This window comes from Aedes albopictus, chromosome 1, assembly GCF_035046485.1.
Source record: "Aedes albopictus strain Foshan chromosome 1, AalbF5, whole genome shotgun sequence".
In the NCBI taxonomy this organism is placed as follows: domain Eukaryota; kingdom Metazoa; phylum Arthropoda; class Insecta; order Diptera; family Culicidae; genus Aedes; species Aedes albopictus.
The window spans coordinates 199,806,886-199,823,584 of record NC_085136.1 but is presented as its reverse complement, the minus strand read 5'-3'; the positions used below and the strand labels follow the sequence as shown (position 1 = coordinate 199,823,584).

At 39.2% G+C, this 16,699-nt stretch overlaps 1 protein-coding gene across 1 annotated transcript in view; it reads right to left on the bottom strand.

The window, feature by feature from the left end:
* LOC109423485 (scavenger receptor class B member 1) overlaps nucleotides 1-16,699 on the bottom strand; it is a 52,166-nt gene that overhangs the window by 22,122 nt on the left and 13,345 nt on the right. The window lies entirely within an intron of this gene.

Sequence of the window (16,699 nt, the reverse complement as noted above, 5' to 3'; positions counted from 1 at the left end):
TTTGATGTATCCCTTTGAGACATTCCTGAATCCTTCTGAAAGAATTTCAGGAAGGAACTCCTGGAGTTATCCCTGAAAGTCGAGATTTTCCCGAGAAATCTTCTGAAAAAATCAAATGAATCAATAATGAAACTCCTGGGAGCATCCCTGAAGAATTTTCTCGACGCATCTTAGAATCCTTCTGGAAGATTCTCTGAAGAAAGTTCTGGAGAGATGTCATAATGAATAGTGAATAATAAACAAGTTCTAAGAGTTTTGTATTTGAATGGAATCTCTGATGTTCCTTCTAAATTTCTTCAGAAGTTCTTAATAAGAGTCTTTTGCAGAGTTTGTCTAAAACAATAGAAGGAGAAAAAACAAAGTTCCAATGACCACACTTCAAATTGTTAGAACGTTCTGTTTTCAATTTTAATATCATAAGGATGTAACCACAGACAAACAGACGTAACACTTCGAACATTTTTCAAGTCAAATCATAGTCACGGAAACATATTCGCCCCATGCTAAAAGGACTGTGTTTGGCCGACCACCAACTAGGTGGCGGTAGTGAGCTAACGTCAAACTCGAACAAAAACGATGCGAGCGCCATGTTTGGGCAGTTGGCCAACTACCAAATTTTGAAAAAGATTGTTAAATCGGTGTACGATGGGAATTATCAGAGTGTTACGTCTGTTTGTCTGTGATATAACTTTTAACAATTGAGTTTTGCTATTGACATTCTCTTAATAGAATTATTTCAAAAACTTGATCCGTTTTAGATAACCTTAATCTGCTAGAGAATGTTTTTGACCAGCGTCTGTAACTTCAAAAATAATCGAATATGAGTCATCGATTTTCTCTTTCGCTAATGGTCGTAATAAATTTACAGATGAGCAAATCGATTAAGTAAAATCAATTATTGTAGTCAAACTTTTATGTTAGTGTTCGTGAGAATGAGAATGGAAAAACAACCGGATTAGTCGACGCACCAAAATCCGAATTTTTAACTCGACCGTGAAATCTGTGCTGCTATACGCCAGTGAAACCTGGTGTGTATCAAGAACACTCAACGGCTAACAGGTCTACATCAATAGATGCGTACGTTACATAACTCGTGCATTGTGGCCTCACAATTGGATCTCCATCATCGATGTCATCAGAAGCCGATAGCGACAGAAATTCGGGAGTGAAAGTGGAGGTGGGTCAGCCACACTCTACGCAGGGGCGGAAACGAAATCTGCAAGCAAGCGTTAGATTGGAACACAGCAGGACATCGCAGCAGAGGCAGACCCAGAGGCTCATGACGGCGTAGCCTCAATAACGAAATCAAGCAAGTCGACAGAAATTTGATCTGGCCACAGGTCAAGGCGATGGCTTGGAGTCCTGCTGGACTACAAGCTGACCTTCCACAGCCATTACAACAATACATATTATAGCAAAACCTAATACCAATCTGGGATTTATCATGAAGTCAACAGAAGAGTTTCGTGATCCCTACTGTCTTAGGGTGGTCTCCAGCTAGCTACGATGAATACTAGAGACAGCAGCTGTTGTATGGAGTCCATACACTGATATTTGGTCAACAAGAATATAAGCAATCCAGAAGAAGTACACGCTACGACACCTTCCTTGGACGGACCCGGTTCATCATACTCCATACGAAAACCGATGCTCTCTACTGGACATGGAGTCGCTAGCCAGAAGACGCAGAAACATTGATGATTTATTCGTTGAGAAGCTGCTCTTGGGTAGAGCTGATGCTCCAAATATTACGGCATAGTTGGGCATGAATGCAACTTCGGTAGTTCTGCGAAACAGGTTCTTTTTTAGGCTTCCTTTGCACCCAACAACATATGAACAAAATGAACCTAGACGTACAATGTGTGAAATGTTTAATTCTGTGTATAATATTTGTGATGTTAATATTAGCTGTGAAACTTTTAAAACTCATCATCGTTGTCTTGTAAAATGTTTTTGTTAGTTTAGTCCTGTTAGTTCAGTAATGTAGACTTTGTCGGCAGTTGACGTAATTTTGCTTCCTGTACTGAATTCTTTCCTCGGCAGCCCATGTTTCCTAGTGCCGTTCTTTATTCTGCCGCGTACAAGTCATCAACATTCGAATTCTAGAAACATTCTTCTAATTCGTCACATTCTGACAATGCTCATCAAGCCTTCTATCCATGTTTGTAAAGAGGAATTGTTGCATTAAAATGACACACAAGTTGTGCTTTTGTTATTTTGATATTTTGTATTCAACATCAACATATTCTAGGTAAAGAGATTGCCAGTCATCAAAGCAAATAAGGATATAAACGTAAAAAAACAATAAGGTTGAAGTTAAACAATTTCTTTTAGTTGCTGAAAAACTTAAATAACTTCGGGGTATTTTTACCGCGGCAATATCTTCTGCAAACACTATCGATTCTCGTCGTAAGAAAGTAAATATTTTACCACCAGAAAGACGTTGTGAAGGTCGAACAAGTGAAAGTTATAGGCATCGAACGAAAAATCCCCACCTAGATTGCCGCCTTTAGGTATGTTCTTTCAATAGCCATTGTCGTCAATCCACTAGTCTGTGTATTCGCATTGGCATACTGCATTCCTTCGATTATTATTGTTGACCACCTCTTCATTAAACATCTCGTGCCCGTCGTCCGGCGCGCGCGATACAGACTGGTATCGTTTGATGTAAGGCTCCTTTTGATTTGAGTCAACGAGTAAGCAAGCATATTTATCTTTGGCAAATATAGCCGGCATTCGGCGTTCTCGATAGAAGCCGACTATGGAGATGCGAATGCTTACAAACGATCGGATGTGAGCAGATTCGTACGAAATCTTTTCTTCATGCACGTAAACCACTACTGGGGGCACCTTGTTGGGAAACCCATTAGCGAAACGGTTGTTTGTAAGAATTACGTAAATTACGCATTCTGGTAGGCTGTTTGCTTGATTGATATCACCGAGCAGAGATGAGTTGGAAAAGAACTCACATCAATACGAGCAATTCTTCATAGCACCCATAACTGGAACAGCTCAAATTTCATAACAATTCTTAGATAAATGTGCGTAAGCTCTGAGCGCATCTTTGTTTTCATCTGCAATCCGATTCACAGTAAATTGTATGGAGCATCAGACCGCGTACGTAACGATAAATTCCATAACGTTCATCGCTACTAGACAACAGAACCAGGAAATGGCAGAAAGACAGTACCGCACTTTGCATGATGACTTTCGATGATAATCAGATGCATCTCTTGATCGTTGTGCGAACGAACCCACGATTAGCATATAATTAGACCTGATTAGAAGAGTGCCTAGGTACTCTTTCTCTCTGCATTATATGCGCCGTACACAACGTGATTCCATTCCCTTAGCTAAGCTAGTACTTAGTGGGTGCTATCAACCAGCCTTTGTTGCGTTCAACGACTGTAAGTTCAAATGCGAAGGAATGTCCCTGAATTATTGCCACTGAGTTGATGTCGAGAACGACGTGCAGTGAATTGCGTGATTTATGAACTTTCCCATATGCATCAAGTATGGATCGGGGGTTCGTCACCTGCATGATGTCACTTGATATGACGGATGGAATCACTTCCTGCACAAACCATAGCGAGCCATGCTAAGAGGACCTGCATACTCCAAATCTGTTCATGTCTTCCGCACAAACACGTTTTGAGTTCCGATGAGCCTGGAGAAAGAGGCAGAGAAAATGAAGAAGGAAAAAACGCTGTCTTCGGTTCAGAGTCAACGGTCATCAAGTTATGATAGTTTTGTCCTTGTAGGTCAGCGGCACTTGTGGCTAACAAGTAGATTGGTAAGTATATTACTTACTCGGGCCAGACTTGAGTCATCATCTTCGGTACCGCATGCTAAAGTGTGTTTTATGGCGTTTTTTTGTGTGATCTTCACGAGAATACGAAGCTGACGATACCGAGCCGCTTTTTCAAGGAAGAAACCAGAGTAAACTGTATTAAATTAATGGCGTGAAATGCAGCAAAAAAGCTTTCAACTTGCCACGCTGTATATTTGTACAACTGTATTTTTTTATGACCACATGAAAGACATGGATGTAAAATGTGGACTGTAGAAGTTCAAAATTTGTATGTTTTAAAAGTATTCAAACGGAATAATGTCTCTCTCTCTCCAAAGATATATCCTTCCAAGTCAAGAATTTTACTTTTTCGAAGCAGTGCCATTAGGTGCCATTCACTAGTTGTGACCACTGCCCAACTTATTGCAAGTGATACATGTAATCAATATGAATTTCTATAAAATCCTCAAACTTCAACACTTATTTTTCCGTTTATCCAATCTAATCGTGTATAGTAGCAACTACAAGTTCTACGATCATCTACGCTTATGCTTAGTACCTACTTCCATACGAACTCTATCAACACGGTGTTCACCTACACGGATCGCCATTCATACATCTTTTCTCCAATATTATTCGCCCAGGGGGGACAGTAATCAAAACAAAATTCACATGTGCAAACACACAATCTCGACGACGATCCTCTCCACGCGATGCAATCGTTAATAAGATTGGCTAAAGGGTCAACTGTCATAAAATTAATTCGATTTCCTGCAACGAACGCCTGCGGCGGCCGGGCCAGCCCAGTCATCGAAGCTCCAAGTAAACAGCCCCCCATAGAACGGAATGAAAATGCAAGGCGCAGTCCTGCGAACTACGAACTATAATTACTTATTACCAACATGTAGCTAGGTACCTAGGTAGGTACCCACTACTCCCTTCGGATATTTTGCGGCTTTGTTCTATTCATCGCCGTTGGAATTTGAATCCGGGGACATCACATGTGACCTTTTCCCTTGTATGAGTAAGTACATCAGCTGCTGTGGCAACAGCGGTAAGCGAACTTGTCAGATAACTTAGTATTTTTTGCATTTCTCGTGCACAGGTAGGATTAGTAATCTTAATTTGAACCAAATTACGGCTTTCTGAAGAGGCAAAAAATTGAATACCTTTTTCTCCTACATGGAAATAATTTATAATGGCAAAATCTTATGAACTTACACGGTGCTTCATTTAGCGAAAAAATATAAGGTACCCCGGGGCAAGTGAGAGTCGGGGGCAAGTGAGACCTATAGCTAGATTTTTTTTTGTAATTAATTTTTCAGGCTAACATTCTTCATGAAAAACAAAGGTATCGCACTTACAGATAGCTTGAATACAAAATATGTTATTGTTTCAACCATAAAGAGACCATATACGTTATTGTTGTTCATATGTAATTTTCAATTCACTAGGTGAGATTGACGGTATCTACTATATTCGTTGTTTAAAAATAGATTTGGTATTCTACAAATACATTATCGGTTTCAGGATTGTAATTGGAGTTCTTGCAAATGATTTCAAGCGAAAAAGCTGCATTTAAATTTGATTCATTCCCATAGTTTACTGCTTTCACTTGTCCCAGTGGATTTCACTATCTGGGGCAAGTGGGACCTATGAGAATAAACAAACACTTTTGCATGGGATCATCTCGCCTTGTCCAGCCTAAGATGAAATTAGCAAGAAAGTCAATAAAAATTGGCGTCTTAAGTAATCTACTATTGAATTATACTTGATTACCTCTCTTTCTTGTTAAAAATGGTAAAACCTTGGGTAAAACCAAAAAAAAATCAAAGCGTTCATTTTTTATGTTTTCTCTAAATATCTTTTATTATTTTTTCATTTATCGCTGCATAATGAACACTTCTGAGCTTTCAGGAACCGTCAATAAAAATAAATAAAAAAGAAAATGGCCTTTTCAAAATTCATGATTTAAAAAATACATTACATAATGCTCGTAAGATTATGTAAGGGAGAAGATGTTACTGGAAATCTCGAAACCCAAGATTTACTTTTAGCGGGATTCACCAATTATTTAATATAAAAAGCAAATTTCGAAATCATTACGATACTTTTTGTATAAAAAAATCAATTTATTTTGCACGAGCTGCTAGAGTTAATTCAAGTTTTTTTTCAGCGATTTGTTATTTTATGTGTTACGTAATTTATGCACGATACCATAAACCTCTTCTTATTTTAATCTCTAATAATAGCCATTCATATAAGAGATTTGTGATTTACGTTACCCTCCATGTTGCGACTTATATTAATCCCTTTGAACAAAAGCTCTGAATAGGTCCCACTTACCCCGTGAAACGCAGTAAATGAAAATCTGCTACACTTTTCATTATATGCATAATATGTGGAATTAAAATATTTTGAAACAGTTTTAATGCACTTTAATAAGTACAAATATGCCAACAACGTCTTTTGGGACTATTGAAATTATTAAAGAATTTGTGTTCTGAAATTTTTGGCATGACAAAACCAAATTAGCACTTTTTTAGGTCCCACTTGCCCCGGGGTACCTTAATTCTCTTTCTTTATCATTCCTACATCTCTGGACAAATTTTTAAAATAATCGTTACACAAAATTTCGATTTACGCCCTCTTAAAAGGCCTTACCCCTAAAAAATGAAGGTTTCTATAGAAAACCATCATATTTCATAACAAAAGCATACCTTGAAGTCCCAAATAATAAAAAGTATCATAAACAATGCTACAATTTGATACTGTGTGCTTATATTGACTATTTTTATTGATATTTGTATAAAACTTGGCCATTACCCTAATATAAGAGAAGTATTTTCAAACATGTAGAAAGCAATCATTTTCGTCTACGCATATGGTCAAATATCAACCGTTACGTAGTTATTGAACTTCCCATGTTTTTGACTCTTAATGCTTTAACTTGCTATAAATTGAAAATGGTCAAACTTCTTGCAGTTTTTTTTTTTGATCCTTATTCGAAAGATTATTGAATTTTCTATCAAACGGCATCTTAGAACCGATTGGTTTAGTTAAATAACTAAGTTTTCTAGAGCAAATATCTCAAAAGCAGTGTGTTTTAATTTGTTTTTGTTAATTGTCTTTAAAAAATGCGTAATAATTTAAAATTCTTTCTTAGACAAAGTTGTGGCTCCTGCTTCACTCTACAGTTCGTTTTTAGACATCAAACTTCTATCTCTTATCGTTTTCTTGCAATTTCGATTTAAACATCGCATTTCATCTCTAATAAAGACAAATCAATCAATCAATCGCATTTCAGATCATAAATTTGCAACTTCTTAGAGGCAAATGCCGCATTGCGGTAAAGTCTCTTAAAAAAATGCAACTGGGTAATTTCTCGCTGAGACCGGCCCACTATTTACACCTTGTCTTCAAAAATGTTTAAGATGACGATTTTCTGAAAGTCCTCGCTAAAAAGTAAGGAAAATGCATTTGGTTACTCAAACTGAGTAAGTTAAAGTTACATAATTTTTTGCAGACCCCTCGATTTTGGTCAAATGGTGGCTCATTTAAATCGTTATAACTCGAAAGTTTCTCCAAAAAACACCTCAAAACGAATTTCTGTTGAAAAGAGGAAAGATTGAGCTACTATTTACAATACTAAAAAGTTGGGTCGGCCATATTGATTTTGGCTGCCATCTTGGATCTTTATACCAAAACAGTTTTTTCACCATGATGGCAACTACTGATTTTCAAAATGTGTGCATCAATTGAAAGCTGAGACATTTATACATAAGATATCTAAAAATTAAAGATTTCTTTTCCTTCTTTCTAAAGTTATCTGCCGTTTTGTAAACCATGTCACTGTTGCGCACTGGGCCCGGTGCCAGCCGTTTACATAAATGCAGCGTCATTTCGCAGTGTATTCGAACACGAATTTAAAATCTGGACCCATTAATGGAAAGCTGAAAGTTTGAGCTTTACAAAACACTAAAAAAGTTATAAAAGCAATGCCCGCATCATTGAGAAACAGTCAAAAATGGAATCGATCCTCCGATTTGCCCAAATTTTGCAGCAGGTGCCTTTGTGTATACATGCAGGCGTAAACTCGGATGCTGTTGCATGTCGTTGCCGGTGCGCATGGAAATGTATGGAGAAAACGTGGCCTAATTTACAAAACTGCAGATAACTTTTGATAGGAAAAAAGACATCTCTATTTTTGATATGTTATTTATACATGTCTCAGCTTTCAATTGATGCAAAAATTTTGAAAATCGGTGGTTGCCATCATGGTGAAAAAAATGTTTTGGTATAAAAATCCAAGATGGCGAACAAAATCAATATGGTCGACCCAACTTTTTATTATTGTAAACAGTAGCTCAACCGATCCTCTTTTCAACAATAATTCCTTTTGAAATGATTTTGGAGAAACTTTCGAGTTATAACGGATTAAATGAGCCACCATTTGACCAAAATCGAGGGGTCTGCAAAAATTGTTGTGGCTCTAACTTACGGGGGGTCCATCAGTTTGAGTAACCAAATGCATTTTCCTTACTTTTTAGCGAGGACTTTCAGAAAATCGTCATCTTAAACATGTTTTAAGACAAGGTGTAAATAGTGGGCCGGTCTCAGCGAGAATTACCCAACTGTCATGGTAAGCACTTTTTTGCGCATTTGAAAGAACTTTAAAAATCTTTCGAATAAGGCTAAAAAAACTGCGATAAGTTTCACCATTTTCAAGTTATAGCCAGTTAAGGCAATAATAATCAAAAACATGGAAAGTTCAATAACTACGTAACGGTTGAGATTTCACCATATGCGTAGAACAATTTTTTTCACCATTTATGGTCCTCTATCACCCTTTAAAAAGTTTACACTCATGAACCTAACACCCTGTATGTTAAATAACATTATTAACATACTACAAGGCTATAGCAACATATTACCGAAGATGTCCGATTAGCAAGATGGCCATGTGATTGTAACGTCCTCACAAATTGCAGGAAACACCCTCCTTGTAAATTGGGGTGATTTTAGACCCAAACCGTGCACTGTTACTGAGCCTTCACCAACGTGATTCGTTAGGAAGGATATTATAAAATATATTAAAAAACGGCATTTTTCAAAAATAATTATAACTCTTTAAAGCACATGTAAAAAAGAATTCAAGATCTGTAAGCAATCTATAAAAAAGTTTTAATCTTCTGTTCTGAGCTCCGAATCTAGTACCGTAAGATAAAAAATATAGATCATGCTTTAGAAAAACTACATTAACTTCATTAAATTTTATAACGATGCAATACTAATGATTATCCTGGACTTTCAATACCAGGGGAGATTGATGTTCTAAGCGAATTCCCGGTAATTTCCCGTTTTTTCTCGATTGTTTGCTATCTATATAATTCCCGATATCCCCGGTTGAGTGGCCACCCTGACTTGCCCTGAACTGTCGTTTATGTTGTTCATTGTATATTGTTCTGGCTACAATAGTAAATGGAGCCTACAACGTCCGTATCCTACATTAGCATTTCAGGAAATAATTTAAAGAATTAGCATTTGTAGCAAATTTCATTGATAAGTTTTATCATCCTTCAACATAAGGATTTCAACTAGGATTTCAATCTTATTCTGAACTATCGTAATCTTGATTTTAAGTAATGGCGGCAGCAGCTTAACCCTTTGGAGCCGGATTATTTTGCTTTCGCTGTCGCAACCTCGCTGGCCTCGAACACGTGTCTTAGGCTCGGTTTCATTGCCGGGGTCATATTGACCCCTCCGGCTCCAAAGGGTTAAACAACAACCAATTGGCCAATTTTATACTTAACCCTCAAGCGATCGTGCTGTTGTATTTTGTACAACACGTTGAAAAAATCTCGTTTTTTGTACTCAGCATCAGTGTGGTGCTGTTGGAGGTGGCCAACCGCGCAAGTTACTGAAGGTTAACACATGGGCTGCAAAACGGTGAGTCGATAAAGAAGAGCGTCCAACACAGCTCTGATCCGCAAAAGTCTCTAACTCATGCTTCCACGGGTCAGGCGATGACAAAGACCACCAGCTAAGAGTTGTGTGCTAAGCTGGTAGTGCAGCCTGGGCACTGTTGTACTTCTTAAGGATGTACACTGTGGTGCATAATTGATCGGACAAACGCCGATTTTCATACAAAATGGCCAAGTTTTAGATGCAAATGGATCGTAGTGTGCTCTGCCAGCGACAGGTCGCATTTTTTTTTCCTGTCAAGAATTTTGTCGTGGATTTTTTTTTTTGCATTCGGCTTATCTGCTGTTTGTTAAATCATTGAAATCAATTGATTTGTTTGAGGTAAATTGTGATGTGCATTTTGATGAGTGATACGTAGATTGTGATGGGTCGTACGAGTCGAAGTACATATTAAGCTGAACGCAGTGCAATGACTCAAGTTTTTCGTCGAAGATTTTTGAGGTAAACGCGTGCACAAATTGAAAATACTTTCAAAAGCAAGAGGTCCTGTCTGCTACCACCGTAACAACACCCGGCAGTCATTGGACTCAAATGATGAAGCTGTTCTTGGGAGCAGCGATTGATAAAATTTATTCGTTGAAGCTCGGTAAGAATGTTCCTTTTATCATTAGATTTTGCATTTTGTTGTAAGGTCAAATATTGATTTGATATTTAATGAAATAATCTGGGCTTAGATTTGGGAGGTAATTTCTAACCTTGGATGTAGACGTAGCTGTGCAAAACTATGTGAAAACCAAATTAAACGGGCGTGTCGAGGATTGAGTTTGGGTGATCGTCCTGTTGGAGTTGCGTTTTTTTGGGTTATTTACTTGTAATACATAATATGCTATAGGGTAATTGATCCGATCATGGAGGAGTTAAGCGCTGGGTTCATGTTTAAACCACAATTGTATCGCCCCAAGCAAACTTTTTACATGGATTGAATTGAAAATAATAAAATCCATCCTTAATCTACGGGAAAATAACGAAATATTGCCACTTTGATGTTGTTATGAGCATTTCATTCGTTTTTATCTGAAAGAACATTGTGTTCCTAATGTTGCGGTATGTGTTCCTGATGTTGCGGTATTTTGTTCCTATTGTTGCGGTATCCCATTGAAATCATATGGGATACCGCAACATTAGGAACACTACCGCAACAATAGGAACACAGCAGCAAACACATTTAGGAAAATATTTTTTTTAAATAGGTTTTTGGGCAAATCTTAAGCAAACAAATGGTGCAATCTCATAATTTAAGCACCATACATCTATTAAAAATACCTTTTGGTAACATTTCAGTCGAAAAAGTGCTCAATTGCCATTACCGCAACAATAGGTACTACCGCAACGATGGGAACAATTACCCTATGGTCTAAATTATAAAAAGGGGTAAGGGAGGGTGGTTTGCATGTTGGGTGTGGTGTGTAGTGTCCAAATCTTAGCATGGCTAAATATGTTAATTCTTTATCATACATATCTCATTCAGGCATTCATATTAGGATGATTGTCTGCGTTCCCTAAGCATGCATTCCATAAAACATAATCACGACAAATCATTGTAGGCTAAGGCTAAATAAGAACAGAGAAAGACTCGCACTGCTTGTCATAGTTTTTGATCAATTCGGCCGATTGTCAAAAGTTATTACAGTTGCCGTTTTAAATATTTTTCGGTGAATTGTGTCGGTCTTGGTGTCGGTAGTTTGAGAATTGAAGGTACTCGATTGAAAATGGTGAAATATTTTAATGAGTAAGTATTCAGTTAATCATGGCGAATTAAATGTTGAATATTTTGTGTGAAATATTGCTTCTGATATTGTTGTGTTGCTTTAAAGGACCACAATGACATCGTGAAAAGGGGAATAAAATAAGAATTAATTGTCAAACGATCAATTAACAGTCAATTCGGATTACCAACAGTGTTCAAGCTTGGAATTCAACTACCTCATTACTTGAAGCCAGACTGGAAGTATTGATTCCCACTGCCACAGGATATGCAGCGAATGACTGAGCGTGAATTTTATCATCAAAAGGCTGGGTGACACCCTGGTTTGCGTTACTTAGATGTTGATGATTTGGTGAGTTTGTTTCGCAATTTTAATGGTGACATATTTGTTTTCTTATACCTGGGTTATATACAATTATTTAATAGTGGGAGGGAATTGCATTTTATTTCGTTTCAGAGAGCGAGTAATGGCGCTTAAGCCTAGGCATAAGGGCCAGAACATGGGGGTAAATACCTGTGTCCCATCCCCGGAAACTATGGACCCAGGAGTGACATTAACCTTCTTAGCAACGTCACTCCCACCGATTTTCACGTGTTCTTCTTATATAAAACTGAGCGGTTGGTACGTGATGTCCCCGTTCATTGATAAAAAAAAATACAAAACGCTGCACAGTAGGCCTGGCCGCTTTAATCCTTGTAATACATCTACGATGTACTGCAAGCATTAATAATGACAAGAAAAATGATGGAAGTAGTCGATTCTATCATTTTCCAGGATTCTTTCAATGAATGGCTGTGTATGTGTAGACTAGTCTAGACTAGACTAGACTAAAATGGCCAAGTTTTAGATGCTGTAACTATGGTTTGCTTTGTTGGATTGAGCTCAATTTTTGACACGGAACTACAAATATGCTGAATTTTGTGTATACAGAGTATAAAATGTTTTCGTTCACAGGTCTGGGCGTGGCAAGGCGTTGAAAATATTGCAAAAGTGATCGGACAGCGGTACCCCTTTGATTTACACGCGTGCCGCTGTCCGATCACTTTTGCAATTTTTTCAACGCCTTGCCACGCCCAGACCTGTGAACGAAAACATTTTATACTTTGTATACACAAAATTCAGCATATTTGTAGTTCCGTGTCAAAAATTGAGCTCAATCCAACAAAGCAAACCATAGTTACAGCATCTTAAACTTGGCCATTTTGTATGAAAATCTGCGTTTGTCCGATCAATTATGCACCACAATTTACGTACCTAGCGTTTGTTCACCAAGGAAGTGTGGCTCAAATAGCGTCTGCTATGGCGACTGGGTATGAAACGCTCCTGCACCGGAAGCTATCTATAGCTAAGGTGACAGCCTCATCAAGGTTGAGCCAACAATCTGCTGTTCCCGAGACCCAAAAAACGTTGAAGAAGCCGAATATGAAAGATTACGAACTTATTTAACGGCAACGATTTTTAGTGCAAAACAGCGGAAAAGAATTGGAACTTGGAATGTATTAACCCTAGCCCAGCAGAGTAAACTGGCACAACTAGTCTAGTCAATGAGGCATGCCATATATAAGTTTGAGATCCTAGGACTGAGCGAAGTCCGTTGGCTGAACTTTGGGAACACAGATTGGCATCGGGTCCAATTCTGCTTTACTATGGCCTACGAGGCGAACACGCTCCTCGTCACCGTGGAGTTGATTTCCAGCTCGGTGCTCACGCCCACGTTACGCTTATGAAGTGGGAACCTATTAATGAGAGCATAATTGTAGCCAGATTCAGAACACGGGTTCAAAACTTCATCATGTCCAATGTTATGCGACAACGGATGCAGCCGAAATGCAAGACAAAGAGAACTTTTACAGCCAACTGAATGCTGTCGTGAATTAAATTCCAAGGTTTAGATGCGAAGGTTGGTTCCGACAACTCGGACTATGAGCACGTGATGGCATGGGACGCCATGGTCTGAGCGTTACCAGGATCCATCGACAGAAGGAGAAATTCGTACGCCGGTTCAACACACGCCGACTGGAAGACGCTGTGGTGAAAAGGTCCTTCTTCGAGGAGCTAGAGAACCGCGCTGCGGATATTCCAGCAGGTGGAAGCGTAGAAGATCAATGGAGCGCCATCAAGAACACCTTCATCGCCACCGGCGAGAATTAGTTTGAGTGAGCTACGCACTCAGAGAAAGCAATGGATCACAGATGGCACCTGAAGGAAGATAAATAGATGGAGCGAGCGAAAACACGAGGTGCAAAAGCCGTAGCCCGTCAGCGCTATTCGGCTCACGGAAAGGGAGTGAAACGCTCCTGTAGACGGGACAAAAGAGCTTAGGCGGACTCCCTAACCGACGAAGGCCAAAAAGCCGGCGACATTCGTCTCCTTTACGATGCCTCAAGTCACATTAGTAGGACTAAGATGAATGCTACTATGCTGTTGAAAGACCCGGCTAACCAGCTGAAAAATAAACTTGAGTAATCACCGCGCAATATATAACAGTTTGGTTGCATTGGCTTTTCTCGGTGACAGGTTGTATCAAAAGAAAGCTGAAAGACTGGTTCGAGCACTTCGGAAACCCAGTCATCCGTAGCATCGAACAGAGCCCCGGGTGTCGATCACATATCAGCCGAGATTCTCAAAGCTGACCCCATAGTATCTGGACAACTACTGCATCAATTATACTGCAACATATGGGAAACCATAACATTTTCGCAAGGCGTCGTAATGAAGATTAATTAAAACCTCTTTTTATGCATGTTATTGTTATGCACTTTTAATTTATGTAACTTTTTACTGCCCTGCATGAAAAGAGGGAAAGCTAGTCAGAACCAATATTGTGCATAGGAAAATTTAATAATGACGGTAACTGTTGCAACGGCGGCCAGGTGATGGTATAGGGGAAAGCAAAGGGAGGTTGCAGAAGCGTTCCAAGGGGTCCAAATAGATGTTTCAGCGGGGTACCAGGAGATCTCAGGGGGCTTTTGGGGGTCTGAGGGAGTATTAGAAATCATTGCAGAGAGTTTCAGAGGACTTTCGACAGGCTTTAGAGGCGTTACTGGTACGTTTTCGGTGGTTTGCGAGGATCTCACGTGCGTTACATGGTTCCGAGTGGGTCTTAAGGGGTTTCGGAGGCATTTCAGGAAATCTCATAACATTCTTAGATTGGGATGTTACATGGAGTCCGAGGGGGTTTTAGGGAGATTTTAAAGGCATTTTAGGAAGTTTCAGAGCATTTTCGGCGAGATTCGATAACTTTTTGAAAGCGTTACGGAGGAGTTTACGGGGGTTTCGGAACGTCTCAGGTGCGTTACATAAGATCTGAGGGAGTTTTAGATGGGTTTTGGAGGCATTTCAGGAAGTTTTATAGCATTTTTGGGATTCAGGCGTTACGGAGACATTACGAAGGCGTTTTCTTGGGTTTCGGAGGGTATCAGGTACGTTGCATGCGGTCCGAGCCGGTCTTAGGGGGATTTTAGAGGCATTTCAAAAAGATACAGAGGATTTTCAGGGTCCCCATCACAATATCTTTTGAAGCGCCCGTGAAAAAGCCTTTGATTTAAGGGTGTAGTTGAAACCCTCTGACACGGCCCTTATCTGATATGCTTTAAAACGCCCCTGCAACATCCGTAATCCCATTGATACGCCCTTGAAATAAGCATAATCAATTGGAAATACCTCTGAAACCCCTTTGGACGCCTTTAAACTTAGTAGGATGTTGGGGTCAATATGACCCAGGCAGGCGCGCTGAACGTGTAGTACACCAGCGGGTACACCACCTAACCTGACATCTTAGGAGGGCTAATAGGCTCCAGAATCCCCCTGAAGCGCAACCTGTGCATTTCATCACTTATTATGTACATAATTCGACAAATATCAAAATTATCGGTACGAATTGAAACATGTCGAATGAGCGGAGCAAGACGGTAGTAAATTCTTTCCGTTTTGACCAAGCGCAGTTACGCAATATCTACATAGCTAGAGCACCAAAGTGGAACGACAGATCCGAAGACGTTAACAACAGAATTGATAAGTGAGTGCGAGATTCTTGGTTCATTGAGAAAACCGTGTGCAACAAGCTTCGCTTTCGCACTTGACGGTTGACGCTTCAAGGATTTACCAGCCTGCCTGTCTAGAGTAGAACTAAAACGATTAGAGGCTACCAGTGCGATTTGCCAACAGGCGAAGAAGGTCCAGTCACGTGTTAAGTGTGTTTACCACGCGCCGGCCGCCGCGGTGGGAATCTGTGAGGTCCCAGTAGTGGTGTCTGGCCCGGGGTGTATCACGTTTAACTTAGTATGCCGTTAGCAAGCTCGTGCTGCCTGAATGGTTGTGGCTCACACGCCCATTCAACACGGCGCGCGCGGCGGCGGAGGAGTGTGCAAACTGTGATTAACGAAGGCTGTTGTTTTCCGTTGAGAAGGTGATATTCACGTTTGCTGAGCGAGCGTGTTTGGGCTCAACCAGGATTGGAATAGTAATCAGTAAATTATAGTTGTCCAAAGATCAGATTCTAACTGATTTTTAATTTGGGAAAAATCTCGTTAATGAGATAATGAATGTCAGAACTCAAATTTAGCTAGTAAACAAGTCGTCGGAATACCAATTTAGTAATTGGATTAAGTCTCATTATTGATCGTCCACAAATGTTTGAACTGGGGCTCTTTAAACTTTGCATGTTTCAGCTCTGAGAAAACTATTGAGGTGGAAAATAAGATATCCTAAGGATTCATATTGTGGAATAAGTTTTATGCAATTCAGTATCATAATTTCTATTTTATACTACTCATTTCAGTACCATAATGACCAACTTTCCCGTACCGGTTCATTATGCAACTGAAACGAGTTGCATAATGAAAAATAGTTGCATAATATTCATTATGCAACTCATTTGAGTTGCATAATGAACATTATGCAACTCAAATGAGTAATATAATGAAAAAATCATAGCATAAAATTTTGTATGGAACTCGTTGCAAAACTCGATTTTTTCAGCACTCTTCGTATTTATCCAACTCGGCAAGCCTCGTTGGCTAAATGTACGACTCGTGCTGAAAAAATCAACTTTTTGCAACTTGTTACATAAATAACTATTATGCATCTGTTAAACAGATTGAAATGCATATTGCATAACAGTACTCGAGTAATTTTTCAACCAAATGGAACAGATTTTCATTTTTATCAGACTGAGTTTTAAAAATACCTAAATAAAAAAAATAATCATACCGATCAA